The sequence below is a fragment of the Hyla sarda genome, chromosome 6, assembly GCF_029499605.1.
Source record: "Hyla sarda isolate aHylSar1 chromosome 6, aHylSar1.hap1, whole genome shotgun sequence".
Lineage (NCBI taxonomy): Eukaryota > Metazoa > Chordata > Amphibia > Anura > Hylidae > Hyla > Hyla sarda.
In genome coordinates, this window is record NC_079194.1 from 184,201,517 (window position 1) to 184,217,529 (window position 16,013).

The window sequence follows — 16,013 nt, forward strand, 5'->3', positions numbered from 1 at the left end:
GCCTGCATGACACAGCCTGGAGTTGGCTGATGCAAGAGTACACACCAGAGCTTCACAATCCCCCCCCAAAAACCAACACAATATATGAAATTTTTGTCAAAGATTTCTCATTGGTAGCACCTGCAATCCAAAAATTAGAAATTTCAAGACCCAGGCCCCACCTCTGCGGCATCAGGAACCCATATATTGCCTGAAGGACACAGCCTGGAGTTGGCTGATGTACCAGTACACACCCGGGCTTCACAATCCCCTCCAAAAAACAACATTTTAGAATTTTTTAAAAGAAATACCTTTGTGTAAGAACAAGCACATATCCAACAGTTCACAAGACTCTATAATGCAGGACGGCAAAGACATTCTTCTCAAAAATAATAAACCACACAATGTTTGAAATTTTTTTACAAAAACGAATTCAATATGTGTGTAAGTGCATCTGTCTCCAAAAGATCAGATCACCAAAGGACTTTTTTCACCCAAAATGATGAAGCAGAGTTAATCCCTGTCCGTATTTTATTATTTTTTTTCATTAAAAAATCACACGCAACAAGCGTTCCGTTGTGTAACGATTAGCATTCTGGAAAATTCAATTTTATTACTGATAAAATTATCAGTAAATAAAAAAAAAAACACTACCCAAGAGTGTTTAATTACCCCATACATTGCACCAGGAGCAGTCAAGAGTAGGCCTCAGCAGTACTCAAGAGGCTTTAATAACCCCCTACCTTTGCACGATCAATTGCGAGGTCAAGCAATACCAGGTGTGTTATGCCCTCCGATTTCCGGGGCCGCAGGCGCGCTCCACTGAACGGATTAGCGTGTCTCTATCTTTCATCGACCGGTGCTGGTAACCCGCTAACTCCCGGAAAGGTAAGCTGCCGCGAAGCAGGTGGTCTTCCCTGGGCACGTTTGGCTCCAGAATTTCCACTACTGCCACACCACGCTGACTGCCAACCGTGCTACCGCCTTGCTGACTCAAGGGCAACCTGCAACTCTCTTCTCCCGATGATGAACCCCCCTTCTCCAGAGATTGAGCAATAACAGGTGTGTTATGCCCTCAGATGTCCGGGGCCGCAGGCGCGCTCCACTGAACGGATTAGGGTGTGTCCATCTTTTTTTGTAGCACCCGCAATCCAAAAATTTTTAATTCCCAGACCCAGGCCCCACCTCTGCAGCATCAGGAACCCATTTATTGCCTGAAGGACAAAGCCTGGAGTTGGCTGATGCACCAGTACACACAGGGCTTCACAATCCGCCCCAAAATCAACAAAATTGTATACATTTTGTTTTTTAAATTTACAACTTTGTGTAAGCACAAGCGCATATCCAACATTTCAGAAGACTCTATAAGGCAGGACGGTGGACCACCCAAAGACTTTCTTCTCAAAAATAATGAACCACATAATTGTTGAATTTGTTTTTTAAAAATTGAAATTCCTAGACCCAGGCCCCACCTCAGCTGCATCAGTAACCCATAGATTGCCTGAAAGACACAGCCTGGAGTTGGCTGATGCACGAGTACACACCCGGGCTTCACAATCCACCCCAAAAAAACGCAAATTTTTTTGAAATTCTGACAAAATACCTTTTTATTAAAACAAGCGCATATACAGCAGTTCAGAAGACTCTATAATGCAGGACGGTGGACCACCCAAAGACATTCTTCTATAATATAATAAACCACACAATATGTTCAATTTTTTTTAAATAATTGAAATTCCAAGACCAAGGCCCCACCTCTGCTGCATCAGTAACCCATATATTGCCTAAAGGACACAGACGAGTTGACTGATGCACGAGTACACACTACACACCCGTCACCCGGGCTTCACAATCCACCCCAAAAAAACGCAAACTTTTATCGAAATTGTTGGACAAAATACCTTTTTTTAAAAAAAAAAAAAAAAAAAAGCGCATATACAGCAGTTCAGAAGACTCTATAATGCAAGATGGTGGACCACCCCAGTGGCGTTGCTAGGGTTGGTGTCACCCGGTGCGGTAGAAAATGGTGTCACCCCCATACCTACCCCCTCCCCCCAGTAAGTTTTTAGCGTGGTGTGACAGACACCACTGGTGTAGCGCATTGTGAGAAATTCCAGTATAATAATCAGATATACCAGTTGCCACAGAATAGGAAAGTGTTAAAGAAGTTTTCACCATTGAAATATACAGCTCCCAGAATTACTTAAAGGGGTACTCCACTGGAAAACATTTACTTTTATATCAACTGGTGCCAGAAAGTTAAACAGATTTTTAAATTACTTCTATTTAAAATCTTAATACTTACAGTACTTATAAGCTGGTGTATGCTCCACAGGAAGTTGTGTAGTTCTTTCCAGTCTGACCACAGTGCTATTTGCTGACACCTCTGTCCATGTCAGGAACTGTCCAGAGCAGGATAGGTTGCTATGGGGATTTGCTCCTACTATGGACAGTTCATGACCTGGACAGAGGTGTCAGCACAGAGCACTGTGGTCAGACAGAAAAGAAATTAAAAAAGAAAATAACTTCCTGTGAATCGCTTATACAGCAGCTAATAAGTACTGGAAGGATTAAGAATTTTAAATAGAAGTAATTTACAAATCTGTTTAACTTTGTAGCACCAGCTGATTAAAAAAAATGTTTTCCAGTAGAGTACCCCTTTCAGCATAACCTCACCACTGCTCAGAGTTGTAGTTTCACTGAACTTACTGTAGAACTGACAAGTGACTACAGCTCTGATAGGACATAGAGAGGAGAATATACAATGATATCAGTGACTACAGGTGACGTCTTCTCTATAGGGAGAAGAATACACAATATCAGTGACTACAGGTGACGTCTTCTCTATAGTGAGGAGAATATACAATGATATCAGTGACTACAGGTGACGTCTTCTCTATAGTGAGGAGAATACACAATGATATCAGTGATTACAGGTGACGTCTTCTCTATAGTCTTCCCTTATCTAATTCAGATGGTACATACCGCGAGGACTTGTTCCAGCTAAAACTTCTCTCTGCAGAATGTGACGCCAAGATGTCTCCTCACTGTCAGCGCATTCTCATCCTCTATATGAAAAAAATTATTATTATAAACCTGCCAGACACTGTATCCTCTAAATATAATACTACTATACACTATACTCTTTGATTATAAACCTTCCATACACCGTACCCACTGAATATAATACTACCACACACTGTACATTCTGAATATAATACCAACACATACTGTACCCTCTGAATATAAATCTGCCACATACTGTACCCCTGAATATAATACCGCCACACACTGTACCCACTGAATATAATACTACCACATACTGTACCCTCTGAATATAATACTACCACAAACTGCGCCCTCTGAATATAATACTACCACAAACTGCGCCCTCTGAATATAAATCTGCCACATACTGTACCCTCTGAATATAAATCTGCCACATACTGTACCCTCTGAATATAAATCTGCCACATACTGTACCCCTGAATATAATACCGCCACATACTATACCCCTGAATATAATACCGCCACATACTATACCCCTGAATATAATACCGCCACATACTGTACCCTCTGAATATAATACTACCACCCACTGCGCCCTCTGAATATAATACTTAGAGATGAGCAAACTACAGTAAATTCAACTCGTCACAAACTTCTCGGCTCGGCAGTTGATGGCTTTTCCTGCATAAATTAGTTCAGCTTTCAGGTGCTCCGGTGGGCTGGAAAAGGTGGATACAGTCCTAGGAGACTCTTTCCTAGGAATGTATCCACCTTTTCCAGCCCACGGGAGCACCTGAAGGCTGAACTAATTTACGCAGGATAAGTTATCAACTGCCGAGCCGAGAAGTTTGTGACGAATCGAATTTACTGTAAGTTCGCTCATCTCTAATAATACTACCACAAACTGCGCCCTCTGAATATAATACTACCACAAACTGCGCCCTCTGAATATAATACTACCACACACAGCGCTCTCTGAATATAACACTACCACAAACTGCGCCCTCTGAATATAATACTACCACAAACTGCGCCATCTGAATATAATACTACCACCCACTGCGCCTTCTGAATATAATACTACCACACACAGCGCTCTCTGAATATAACACTACCACAAACTGCGCCCTCTGAATATAACATTGCCATACAGTGCACCCTCTGAATATAATACCACAACCGCAGTAACACCCCTCAACATCCGTTAGCTGATGCTATTACCACAGGAGGGAGGTATTGGTGGTGTTTCTAGTGGATGATGGGGGTGCTACTACTGGGGGGGGGTGTTGCTGGAGGATGATTAGGGTGCTACTGGCCATCCCCCCTGGCAGTATCACCCCCATCATCAATCGGCAGGATCATCCTCCTGGCAGGAGCACCGCCATCATCCACCATCAGGATCTGCTGATGGAGGTGCTGCTGGGGGGGGGGTGTTGCTGGTGGATGATGAGGGTGCTACTGCCAGGGGGGAGCATTAGGTAGGCAGCAGTTCCCCCACATTAGGTAGGTACCAGTTACCCCACATTAGGTAGCAATTTCCCCACATTAGGTAGCACAGATTCCCCACATTAGGTAGCATAGATTCCCCACATAAGGTAGCATAGACTCCCCACATAAGGTAGCATAGACCCCCCACATAAGGTAGCATAGACTCCCCACATTTGATAGCACAAATTCACCACATTAGGTAGCATAGACTCCCCACATTAGGTAGCATAGACTCCCCACATTAGGTAGTAGTTTCCCCACATTAGGCCGCAGGTTCCCCACAATGGGTCAAAGTCTCCCCACAATAGATCGCTTGTTCAAACCCCCCCCCCCCCCCCCCCACACACACACACAAAAAACACATACAACACAGAAAGACACACACACACACAGTCAGAGAGACACACACTCACAGACAGACACACACAGAGTCACACACACACAGAGAGTCACACAGTCACGCACACACTCAGAGAGTCACACAAACACACACACACAGTCACATACACACACAGTCACATACAGTACACAGAGTCACACACACAAACATAGATAGAGACAGACAGAGAGACAGACACACACACACACTCACCCATCCAGCGCAGCACTCCTTCTCACCTGGCGCCCTGCGAGTGACGTAACTGACGTCCTCCTGCGCGGCCATGCGGTGTGACGTCAGGCCGGCGCAGACGTGGGAGCGGAGGCCGGGCACAGTGCTGGTGAAGGTGAGGGGGCGGTGTGAAGGCGCACATTGCACGTAAAAGGGGGGGTTGCTGACGGACGGGCGCACCGCACACACAGCGCAGGGGGGGGGGTGCTGACGGATGGGAGGCCGGTCGAGCACAGATGGGGGGGGGGTGCTGCGGAGCGTCTTGGTGTCACCCCATTAGGTTGGTGTCACCCGGTGCGGGCCGCACCCGGGTCGCAACGCCACTGGACCACCCAAAGACATTCTTCTCAAAAGTAATAAACCACACAATGTTTGAAATTTGGTTAAAAAAATTATTACATGTGTGTAAGTGCATCTGTCTCCCAAAAAATCAGATGGCAAAAGGATTCTATTCGCCAAAAATGAGTTAATCCCTCTCCATCTTTTTTTTTTTTTTCCATTAAAAAAATCACACGCAACAAGTGTTCCGTTGTGTAACGGTGAGCATTCTGCAAAATTCAATTTCATTACTGATAAAATTACCAGTAAATTTAACAATAACACTACCCAAGAGTGTTTAATTACCCCATACATTGCACCAGGAGCAGTCAGGAGTAGGCCTCAGCAGTACCCAAGAGGCTTTAACCCCTTACCTTGCCCGATCAATTGCGAGATCGAGCAATAACAGGTCTGTTATGGCCTCCGATGTCCTGGGTCGTACTAGCGCTCCACTGAACGGATTAGCGTCTCTCTATCTTTCAAGGACAGGTGCGTGTTGCACGCTGAAACCAGTTCGTGATAGGGATCTGTCATTGCAATTATTTAATCTTAAAACGAGGAATTACCAGTAAGTGAGGGTCATAAACTGGCGTTTATTAATTCCCTGCCCTTTGTACACACCGCCCGTCGCTATAAGCGATTGGATTAGTTAGTGAGTTGGTTAGTGAGGTCCTCAGATCGGCCCAGGCGGGGTAGGAGAAGGCCCTGGCAGAGCGCCGAGAATTTAACGATCATTGTTGAAATTTGCATTAAGCATGTATTTAGCTACTGCTAAACATCCAAAAATTTAAGGCCAGAGGCACCAGGGAGGCAAGGAGTTCCTGAAAGACACAGAATGAGTCTGGAGCATGCATTTGCAGTACCCAAGAGGTTTTCATAACCCCTTACATTTAAAGATCAATGTTTACATTTGCATTAAGCATGTATTTAGCTACTGCTAAACTTAAAAAAATTATAGGCCTGAGGCACCAGTGAGGCAAGTAGTTTGTGAAACACACAGAATGAGTCTGGAGCAGTCATTCGCAGTACCCAAGAGGGTTTCATAACCCCTTACATTTAAAGATCAATGTTTACATTTGCATTAAGCATGTATTTAGCTACTGCTAAACTTCAAAAAATTATAGGCCCAAAGCCAGAAGCTTCAGTTTTCCCTATATTAGGAGCATAGTTGTCCCCCAGTTTAGGCAGCATAGATGTCCCCCAGATTAGGACCATAGTTGTCCCCCAGATTAGGCAGCATAGATGTCACCCAGATTAGGAGCATACTTGTCCCTCAGATTAGGCAGCATAGTTGTCCCCCAATCAGCGCGGGCCGGTCAGAGCCAATCAAAGGGCCGTATGTATCAAACTGGCCGTACAATCCCCAGGTCTGCCCCAGAGGGTTTCATAACCAACCACAATAGAGAAAATTTTGTTGTAGGAGCATGGTCAATCTACTCAGACCCATCTGTCATTGGTGGCTGGAAATCCTGGCTGATCCATCCCTGATTCATCTTGACAAACGTCAGTCTCTCCACATTTTTAGTGGACAGACTAGTTCGCCTTGGGGTAACTATGGCCCCGGCCGCATTAAACACCCGCTCTGATGGCACACTACTGGCCGGGCAGGACAGCTTTTCCAGGGCAAACTCCGCTAGTTGCGGCCATAAATCGAGTTTGGCTGCCAAGAAGTCCAGCGGATCTTCAACGGTTGTTGGCACGGTCATGTCGAGGTAAGCCATCACCTGCTGGTTCAGGTCCTGCTCCATGTCCACCTGCTGCTGATGAGTAGCTTCACTATGCGGCTGAAGGAAGCTACTCATCAGCGACTGTAGACTCAGGCTGCTGCTGATTGAGCCGATACTGCTCCTGAAACCCCTCCCCAGCAGCCGTGGCAGTGGAAGGTGAGCGCAGAGGGCCCCCCGAGTCAGACCTGCGAGTGGATGGACCATGTGGCTGATAGGCATCGGCCAACCGACTACGTAGAAGCTCCCTGAAGTAGGTCAGTTTGTCATCCCTCTCAGTCGGTGTAAAAAAGGCCCCCATTCTGGGCCGGTAGCGAGGGTCTAATAAGGTGGAGATCCAGAAGTCATCGCGCTGATGAATTTTGACAATTCGGGGGTCACTACGCAAGCAACTCAGCATGCATCGTGCCATTTGTGACAGTGACTCACTGGGACTACCTGCCTCCATCTCCACTGCATACTGCCACGGTGTGTCTGGGTCCTCTGTCTCGCCTCCCTCGTAATAACCCTCCAGCTCCTCGGGCTGCTCCTGCTCCTCCCCTCCTGTCCAATGACCAGAAACACCGGCCATCTCATCCACCGTAAACTGTGCTCCGCTCTGCCCCTCATCATCCTCCTCCAGTTCATCCCCCACAGGACTCATGTAGCCTTCTGATGTAGGCGCAACATCTCCATTGCCGTGACCAGCAATGTTTTCAATAAATTTTTGGAATAAATGTAGGAGTGGAATTACGTCGTTCATGGCGTAATTCGAGCGACTAACAAAAAATGTGGCTTCCTCAAAGGGCCCCAGCAAACGGCAGGTGTCCTGTATGAGCTGCCACTCGTTCACACTGAAGTTACACAGGGGAGTACTCCTATCTGCTTGTATCATCAAAAAATCCATGGCTTTTCTTTGTTCGTATAGTCTGTCCAACATATGGAGGGTGGAATTCCAACGTGTGGCAACGTCACAAATGAGACTATGTTGTGGGATACTGTTCTGACGCTGCAGCTCAAGCAAAGTGTGCTTGGCGGTGTACGAGTGGCTGAAGTGCATGCACAGTTTCCTTGCCATTGTCAGGACATCTTGCAAATGGGGTGAAGACTTGATGAACTTCTTGACAACCAGATTCAACACGTGTGCCATGCACTTCCTTGTCGCAGCGCGGCCACAATGCTCTTCCCATTGTCGGTCACCATGGTTCCCATTTCCAGATTTCGTGGAATAAGCCATACTTGGATTTCTTCCCTAATGAAATTCAGCAGTTTCTCCCCTGTGTGACTCTGTTCGCCAAGGCAAACCATGTGAAGGACGGCTTGACACCGCTGTGCCCTACACACGTGGCACGATGAAGGGCCACCAAGATTTGGATGTGCAGTGGAGGCCAAAGACACGGGGGAGGAGGAGTCGCACACTGTAAAAGGACTAACTGCCTGGGAGCGAGAGCGTGGAGGAGGAAGCGGTGTGACCTGTCCAAGTTGCTGCTGTGGCTGTGCAGGAACAACATTTACCCAGTGGGCCATAAAAGACATGTGTTGTCCCTGCCCGTAGTTACAGCTCCACACGTCGGCGCTGCCGTGCACTTTTGAACACACCGACAGGCTCTAGGACTGGCTCACCTTCTCTTGTACAAACTTATGCAGGGCTGGTACTGCCTTCTTCGCAAAGAAATGACGGCTTGGGACTCTCCACCTCGGCTCGGCACAAGCCATCAATTCCCTGAAAGCTGCAGAGTCCACCAGTTGGAAAGGGAGGGACTGCAACACCAGCAACTTGGACAGGAGCACATTCAACTTCTGCGACGTTGGATGAGTGGGCACATACTGTTGTCTCTTGGACATGGCTTCACCGATCGATTGTTGGCGGAATGGCTGACTACGAGCGGAGGAACCAGGAGCGCAAGAAGGATGGTTTGACACAATGCTCCCTTCGGCTGAGGTGGTGGAGCCTTGGCTGGATGACGGAGGGAGTGGATGGCCACTGGGTGATGCAGCAGGCTGGACCACTACCTTGGAGCCACGGTTATCCCAGGCCGCTTTATGGTGGCGAATCATGTGTTGACGCAGGGCCGTGGTGCCGAGATTGGGACCCTGGCCACGCTTCACTTTCTGCCCACAGATTTTGCATGTGACTACGCTAAGGTCCTCCGGATTCTTTATGAAGAACAACCACACCGCAAGTATGGTCTGTAAGTGCATGCTGGGAGTTGTAGTTTTGCAACAGCTGTAGGGTAGTGAAGTGTTTTTAGGGTACATTCACACAGGCAGGTTTTCAAGAGTTATGCTGCAAGTTTGAGATGCAGCAAATTTTCCACCGCAGCTCAAACTCCCAGCGTGAAAATCACTGTAAACTTCCGCCCGTGTGAGTGTACCCTAAAAACACTACACTACACAAAATAAAAAGTAAAACACTACATACCCATACACAGTCCCCCCCCCCCCCCCCCAATAAAAAAAAAAAACATTTTGTACGGCACATTAACATGCTGGTGTAGACACCAACTTTACCTTTTCATAAGGGGTAAAAGGAGAAAAAGCCCCCCCAAAATTTGTAACTCAATTTCTTCCGAGTACGGAGATACCCCATATGTGGCCCTAAACTGTTTCCTTGAAATACGACAGGGCTCCGAAGCGAGAGAGCACCATGCGCATTTGAGGCCTAAATTGGAGATTTGAATCCGCCACAAAAATACCCTACGCCAATGTTTCCCAAACAGGGTGTCTCCCCAAAATTTGTAACGCAATTTCTCCTGAGTACAGAAATACCCCATATGTGGGCGTAAAGTGCTCTGTGGGCACACAACATTGCTCAGAAGTGAGAGCACCATGTACATTTGAGGTCAAAATTGGTGATTTGCTCAGGGATGGCGGATTTTACAGCTGTTCTGACATAAACACAAAACAATAAATACCCACATTTGACACCATTTTGGAAACTACACCCCTCACGGAATGTAACAAGGGGTATAGGGAGCCTTAACACCCCACAGGTGTTAGACAAATTTTTGTTAGTTGGATGTGAAAATGAAAAAAAAAATTTCACTAAAATGCTGTTGTTACCCTACATTTTTCATAGGAATAGGAAAAAAAAGCCCCCCCAAAATGTGCAACCCCATTTCTTCTTAGTAAGAACATACCCCATATGTGGATGTAAATTGCTCTGGGGGCAAACTACAATGCTCAGAAAAGGAGCGACATTGGGCTTTTGGCAAGAGAAGGTGTCTGAAATTGAAGGCCATGTGTGTTTACAAAGCCCCCATAGTGCCAGAACAGTGGACCCCCCCCCCCCACATGTGACCCCATTTTGGAAACCACCCCTCATGTAATGTAATAAGGTCTACAGTGAGCATTTACGCCCCACAGGTGTCTGACAGATTTTTGGAACAGTGGTCCGTGAAAATGAAAAATTTAATTTTTCATTTGCACAGCCCACTATTCCAAAGATCTGTCAAACGCCAGTGGGGTGTAAATGTTCACTGCACCCCTTATTAAATTCTGTGATTGGTTTAGTTTCCAAAATGGGGTCACATGTGGGGGGTCCACTGTTCTGGCACCACGAGGGGCTTTGTAAACACAGATGGCCTCCCACTTCTATTCCAACCAAATTCTCTCACCAAAAGCCCAATGGCGCTCCTCCAATTCTGAGCATTGTAGTTTGCCCGCAGAGCACTTTGCATCCACATATGGGCTATTTCCATACTCAGAAGAAATGGGGTTACAAATTTTGGGAGGCTTTTTCTCCAATTACCCTTGTGAAAATGAAAAATTTGGGGTAACACCATCATTTTAGTGAAAAAAAATGAATTTTTTATTTTCATGTCCAACTTTAGCAGAAATTTGTCAAGCACCTGTGGGGTGTTTAGGCTCAACGTACGCCTTGTTACGTTCTTTGAGGGGTGTAGTTTCCAAAATAGTATGCCATGTGGGGTTTTTTTTTGTTTTTTTTTTTTGCTGTTCTGGCACAATAGGGGCTTCCTAAATGCGACATGCCCCCCAAAAACCATTTCAGCAAAATTTGCTTTCCAAAAGCCAAATGTGACTTCTTCTCTTCTGAGCATTGTAGGGTGCCAGCAGAGCACTTGACATCCACACATGGGGTATTCCCATACTCAGAAGAGATGGGGTTACAAATTTTGGGGGGCATTTTGTCCTATAACCCCTTGTAAAAATTTAAAATTTGGGGGAAAACCAGCATTTTAGTGAAATAAAAATTCATTTACACATCCGACTTTAACGAAAAGTCGTCAAACACCTGTGGGGTGTTAAGGCTCAGCGGACCCCTTGTTACGTTCCTTGGGGGGTGTAGTTTCCAAAATAGTATGCCATGTGGGTTTTTTTCTGCTGTTCTGGCACTATAGGGGCTTCCTAAATGTGACATACCGCCCAAAAACCATTTCAGAAAAACTCACTCTCCAAAATCCCATTGTCGTTCCTTCCCTTATGAGCCTTGTAGTGCACCCACAGAGCACTTGACATCCACATATGAGGTATTTCCTTACTCGAGAGAAATTGGGTTACAAATTTTGGGGGGCTTTTTCTCCTTTTACCCCTTGTAAAATTTCAAAACCTGGGTCTACAAGAACATGCGAGTGTAAAAAATGAAGATTTTGAATTTTATCCTTTACCTTGCTGCTATTCCTGTGAAACACCTAAAAGGTTAATACACTTACTGAATGTCATTTTGAATACATTGGGGGGTGCAGTTTTTATAATGGGGTCATTTATGGGGTATATCTAATAAGACCCCTCAAATCCACTTCAAAACTGAACTGGTCCCTGAAAAATTCCGATTTTGAAAATTTTGTGGAAAATTGCTGCTGAACTTTGAAGCCCTCTGATGTCTCCCAAAAGTAAAAACATGTCAACTTCATGATGCAAATATAAAGTAGACATTTTATATGTGAATCAATATATTTAATTTAATTGCAATATCCATTTTCCTTACAAGCAGAGAGTTTCAAAGTTCGAAAAATGCAAAATTTTCATGAAACTTGGGGATTTTTCATCAAGAAAGGATGCAAATAACTATGAAAATTTTCCACTGTGTTAAAGTAGAATATGTCAGGAAAAAACAGTCTTGGAATCATAATAATCGGTAAAAGCATCCCAGAGTTATTAATGTATAAAGTGACAGTGGTCGGAATTGCAAAAAAGGCTGAGTCCTTAAAGGGGCACTCCGGTGGTTATACATCTTATCCCCTATCCAAAGGATAGGGGATAAGATGCCTGATCGCAGCTGATAGCTATCACGCCCCCTCCCGTAGGCTTGCATTGAGGGGCGGAGCGTGACATCACACGGGGGCGGGGACATGATGTCACACGCCGCCGACCCTGCGGTCGACCGTAATCAGTCCCAGAGCGAACACGCTCCGGGGACTGATTACAAACGGGGTGCCGCGTGCATGATCCCGGGGGTCCCCAGCTGCGGGACTCCCGCAATCAGGCAACCTTTGGATAGGGGATAAGATGTGTAAGCACCGGAGTACCCCTTTAAGGTGAAAAAGGCTCAGTCCTTAAGGGGTTAAGGATTGCTTTCATTCCCCAGAATTCGACTCCAATGTACCAGTCCAGAGTACATTGTCTTCCAAATTTAAAACCAACCACCCACCACCACCAAAAAAAAAAAAAAAAAAAAAGTTCCCAAAATCCCTGATATCTCCCCTAAAAAAAAATAAAAAAAATAATGGGTCATGGGACAAAGAGTAAACAGTTGCCTCAAATGCGCAGCACTCTCTCCCGCCTGAGCGAGGTGCGCATTTGAGGTAAAAGAATAGGGATGGCCACACACATCACATTCCCAGAATGATGATTCAGAGCATAGGGTTTGGGGCGAGCATCAGTTTTACTTTATATACTATATTGCTGTACTCGGTCATCATTCTGGGAAAATAATTGGCACATCAGTATTAAAATTGCAATTTTCATCCCCCCATAGTACACTTCATCCATTCCTGGAAAATAAATGTAGGTAGCACCCGTCTGTTCCAAATCTCCATTTCACCCCTATACACCTTCCCTAGGGGGTGTACTGTTTGTAATAGGCTCACATGTGGGTATTGTATTTCCCTCTGAATGTATGCAACTGTTACGTCCGTAAGAAACATCAGCCTCAAATGCGAAGAGTTCTCGCTCGTGAGCTTGGTCTGATTTCCAGGCGACAATTCGGAGTCACATGTTAGTTGTTCCCAGAAAGATGAAGCAGAGCATAGGTTGAAAATTGCTATTTTCAAAAAGCTACCCTTCATCCATTCCTGGAAAATAAATTTAGGAAACACCCGTCTGTTCCAAATCTCCATTTCACCCCTATACACCTTCCCTAGGAGGTGTACTGTTTGTAATAGGCTCACATGTGGGTATTGTATTTCCCTCTGAATGTATGCAACTGTTACGTCCGTAAGAAACATCAGCCTCAAATGCGAAGAGTTCTCGCTCATGAGCTCTTTTGTATTTCCAGGCGACAATTCGGAGTCATATGTTAGTTGTTCCCAGAAAGATGAAGCAGAGCACTTAACATCCACATATGGGGTGTTTTCTTAATTGGAAGAAATTGGTCTTTAAATTTTGGGGTCCATTTTCTCCTATTACTCCTTGTGAAAAAGTAAAATTTGGGGTAACTCCATCATTTCAGTGTTTAGAAATCTAATTTTCCATTTTCATGTCCAAATTCAACGCAAAGTCATCAAACACCTGTGAGGTGTTAAGGCTCAATATACCCCTTATTACATTCCTTAAGGGGTGTAGTTTCCAAAACAGTATGCCATGTGGGTGGATTTTTGCTGTTCTGGCACCATGGGGGCTTCCTAAATGCAACATGGCCCCTAAAAACCATGACAGCAAGATTTGTTTTAAAAAATCCCACAGTTGCTCTTTCCCTCTTGAGCCATGTTGTGAGCCCGCAGAGCACTTTATGTCAACATATGAGGTATTCTGTACAACAACGTGATTCCACATCCTCAGAATCATCACACACTATGGCATCATTCACACTGACTTTCATACCACTTGTTACATACAGACAGACTCCACCACCTTTTCTGTTCATTCTATCTTTGTGAAACAATGTAAACCCCTGCAGATTGACAGCCCAGTCATGCGAGGAGTCCAGCCATGTCTCAGTGACCCCAACTATATCAATTTGTTCCTTCTGTATCATGGCCTCAAGCTCCCCAATTTTATTTGCTAGGCTTCTGGCATTTGTGAACATACACTTTACATTTCCATCCTTTGTTATTGAGGTTAATGGGATTCAAGGGTGTAAGTATTATTTTCCTATGAAGCCTATTCCTATTATCTATTCTAACCCCTCCCTCAGCTCCACCCCCAGGTACATAATTAAGTCCCCCCTCTCTATCTACACTATCTTCCCCCTCTTTGCTGTAGCTTCCCTCCCCCCAAGTCCCTAGTTTAAACACTCCTCCACCCTTCTAGCCATCTTCGCTCCAAGCACAGCTGCACCCTCCCCATTGAGGTGCAGCCCGTCCCTACAGTAGAGCCGGTAGCCGAAGTGAAGTGAAGTCGGCCCAGTTCTCCATGAACCCAAACCCCTCCTTCCTACACCAGCTTCTGAGCCACTTGTTTACCTGCCTAATCTCCTGCTGCATCTCTGGTGTGGCTCATGGTATTTGCAGTATTTCAGAAAATACTACCTTGGAGGTCCTTGCCTTAACCCCTTAAGGACCAGGCCATTTTATACCTTAAGGACCGGAGCGTTTTTTGCAATTCTGACCACTGTCACTTTAAACATTAATAACTCTGGGATGCTTTTAGTTATCATTCTGATTCCGAGATTGTTTTTTCGTGACATATTCTACTTTAACTTAGTGGTAAAATTTTATGGTAACTTGCATCCTTTCTTGGTGAAAAATCCCAAAATTTGATGAAAAAAATGAAAATTTTGAATTTTTCTAACTTTGAAGCTCTCTGCTTGTAAGGAAAATGGATATTCAAAATAAAACATTTTTTGGTTCACATATTCAATATGTCTACTTTATGTTTGCATCATAAAATTTATGAGTTTTTACTTTTGGAAGACACCAGAGGGCTTCAAAGTTCAGCAGCAATTTGGAAATTTTTCACAAAATTTTCAAACTCGCTATTTTTCATGGACCAGTTCAGGTTTGAAGTGGATTTGAAGGGTCTTCATATTAGAAATACCCCATAAATGACCCCATTATAAAAACTACACCCCCCAAAGTATTCAAAATGACATTCAATAAGTGTATTAACCCTTTAGGTGTTTCACAGGAATAGCAGAAAAGTGAAGGAGAAAATTCACAATCTTCATTTTTTACACTCGCATGTTCTTGTAGACCCAATTTTTGAATTTTTGCAAGGGGTAAAAAGGAGAAAATTTTTACTTGTATTTGAAACCCAATTTCTCTCGAGTAAGCACATACCTCATATGTCTATGTTAATTGTTCGGCGGGCGCAGTAGAGGGCTCAGAAGGGAAGGAGCGTCAAATGGTTTTTGGGGGGCATGTCACCTTTAGGAAGCCCCTATGGTGCCAGGACAGCAAAAAAAAAACACATGGCATACCATTTTGGAAACTAGACCCCTCAGGGAACGTAACAAGGTGTAAAGTGAACCTTAATACACCACAGGTGATTCACGACTTTTGCATATGTAAAAAAATAAATAAAAATGTTTTACCTAAAATGCTTGGTTTCCCAAAAATGTTACATTTTTAAAAAGGTTAATAGCAGAAAATACCCCCCCAAAATTTGAAGCCCAATTTCTCCCGATTCAGAAAACACCCCATATGGGGGTGAAAAGTGCTCTGCTCGCGCACTACAGGTCTCAGAAGAGAAGGAGTCACATTTGGCTTTTTGAAAGCAAATTTTGCTCTGGGGGCATGCCGCATTTAGGAAGCCCCTATGGTGCCAGAACCGCAAAAAAAAACCAC

At 44.8% G+C, this 16,013-nt stretch overlaps 1 long non-coding RNA gene across 1 annotated transcript in view; it reads right to left on the reverse strand.

The window, feature by feature from the left end:
• LOC130276535 (uncharacterized) overlaps window positions 1-3,048 on the reverse strand; it is a 43,735-nt gene extending 40,687 nt beyond the window's left edge. Inside the window, exon 1 of the long non-coding RNA XR_008845158.1 lies at window positions 2,965-3,048. This is a non-coding gene — a long non-coding RNA (uncharacterized LOC130276535). The remainder of the gene's footprint in view (window positions 1-2,964) is intronic.
• Window positions 3,049-16,013: the final 12,965 nt, after the last annotated feature.